This window comes from Engraulis encrasicolus, chromosome 23 (genome assembly GCF_034702125.1).
Source record: "Engraulis encrasicolus isolate BLACKSEA-1 chromosome 23, IST_EnEncr_1.0, whole genome shotgun sequence".
Classification (NCBI taxonomy): domain Eukaryota; kingdom Metazoa; phylum Chordata; class Actinopteri; order Clupeiformes; family Engraulidae; genus Engraulis; species Engraulis encrasicolus.
Genome location: NC_085879.1, coordinates 6,498,767 through 6,501,266, shown reverse-complemented (window position 1 = coordinate 6,501,266; position 2,500 = coordinate 6,498,767).

Sequence of the window (2,500 nt, the reverse complement as noted above, 5' to 3'; positions counted from 1 at the left end):
CCTGACCTCTCCCTACATCTCCATCCATGGCTGAAGTGCCCTTTGAGCAAGGCACCTAACTCCACATTGCTCCAGGGACTGTAACCAATGCCCTGAATAATAATAGTTGTAAGTCGCTTTGAATAAAATGAAAGCGTCAGCTAAGTGCAATGTAATGTAATGTAAAAATTCAGCCTAAGAGTCAGGGAGTCATGGTGGGGATGGCACTCAGGGGTGGTCCTAGGAGCCAACTGGCCACTTGTCTGGGCAGGCACCCACGGTGGGGGGGGCGGCACCATCACAAAACTCCGCCTCCAATGACATAGAGAATTTCCGCGACTTCCCCAAGTTCGCAATATATTTTCACGGGGGCGGGCCGCTGTCCAGGGCGCCAGTCCTTGTAGGACCACCCCTGGTGACACTCCACGGTTAAACGTGGCGTTTGACACTCCAGTTTACAGCTTTCCATCCTCCAGTACGCATCTCTATTTAAGGGCTTGAGCGTTCCTGCTGTGGCGGTGTGGTCGTGTTTGTAAATCCATCCCTCAAATCCCCAGACCGCCTCGCCTATAGCCTTGACTTGCACGCCACTCAGCACGCGGCATCTGCCCCGGGTCATGGAGAGGTCTGCATTGAGCTATGAATACGTTGACATCAGGACTTAATACCTGCCCACTGCAGTATTTCAGCTAGGTGAAGTGGATGGAGGATTCTAGACTGTAAGGGAGTTAGTATGCATACAGCGTATGATGTTCAGTGGTGGCTAGACATGCCAAGTGATCCATGAAAGCAATGTCATATTTAGTATGCGTACAATACATGAGAGGTGAATTTTATCTGGCATCAGAGGAGCAATGGAAGAATGAAAGTGAAACTAAAAAAGAAAAGTAGTAGACCTAAACCCAATGGCCTATGGAAGAAGTTGTACTAAAAGAAAGCCATAGTAGGCCTGGCGTATGCCATATTCATCTACACTTGGATTACATACCAAAACATTTACATACCCATTGACGACAGTGCGCCCAATTATCAATTTGTCCATTACGCAATATTTGGAAACAAACCTACCCCTTTTTACTGCAGTGTGCTGTAATTAAGTAGGTAAGTAAGTTCTTTACTTATTCACAAACAACCTTGTCAGGATTGGGAGGCACATTTTTTTTTCGTAGGTAGAACTATTTATTTGGTCTTTTAATGTAGGACAGTTCAGAGAGACAGGAAACGATTGGGGAGAGAGACCGTGAAGGATCAGCAAAGAACCCAGGCCGGAATCGAACCCGAGTTGCTGGCGTAGCAGCCCAGTGCCCCACTGTTACAGCCACAGCAGGGCCGGGAGGCTCAATTTCAAATAAATATTTGGTACCAAGTGCAATATGTTCCCCATCCCCATTGGCAGACACACGCCATTGCTCCTGGCTCTTGACTCCATATGGCCATGTACAGTACGAGTAGACATACATTACAGTAGCCTATATGTGGAAAATTTTCCATGCCTCAGAGGCCCTTGGCACATGGGTGACAGCAGTGGGCTACTTGGCTTGTTTGCTCGTTCACTCATTCACTCACCCATTGCTCCCCTCACACCATCTCATTCATTCAGGTCTTCACTCTTTCACACATTCCTTTGCCTACTTGACTGTTCATTTTCTCACTCATTTGTCTTTTCATTTACTCTCTGGCTGGTACTGTATAGAAGCTGTATTTGTCTACTTACTCACTTACTTACTCACTGCCTCCACTCATTTTTTTTGCCCATGCCTTGCTCATGGGACTGGCTGACTCACGGGGTTGAACAGGGTGAAGAGTTTAAAACTCTACCTACACAGTTATTTTTATTCACAGCTTGAAAGATTTTTTACTCACAGTTGGAAAACACAACATATGGTACAGCCAAAATCTGATTTCCTTTTAGAAGTAATCTGATTTCTGATTTAGAGGTAATATCTTTATAATAATATAATGAATAAAAAAGAATATAATTGAATGTAAAACGGCTTGGGAGGTGTCTTGTGAGTGACAAGGTCAGACAGGACAGACTGACATTCAGCCATAGAAGATAACTGAACTGCACAGAAGAGAAAAGATGCAGAGATACTACAAGACTGACAAGAGAGAACTTGAATCACATTGAGTCAGAGAGGCGGTAGAGTGCACTGTCTATTTTGACATTGAAAAAATATATCGAGGAACAGGGCTGGAGATAGAGAGAGGTGGCCACAGGAATCGAGATAGAGAAAAGGTCGGAAGAAAGTAAATCAGACAGAGAGAGAGTGAGTCAGAAATTGTAGGTGGTGAAAGGCAGGAAGAGTCTCTCACCATCTGGAGTCGAGCGAGGCCTAATCCCTCTCTAATTGGCCGTAATCTGCGAGGGGAGGGGTCTGTCTGTCCTTGCATCCACTCACCTCCACTAATAGGGTGTTAGCACACTCGGCAGCCTAGAGCAGCGCAGAGGCAAACAGGGTCTTGACATGCAGACAGAACTGACAGGTAGGCTACATGTAGACAGCTAAGCAAGTCAGCG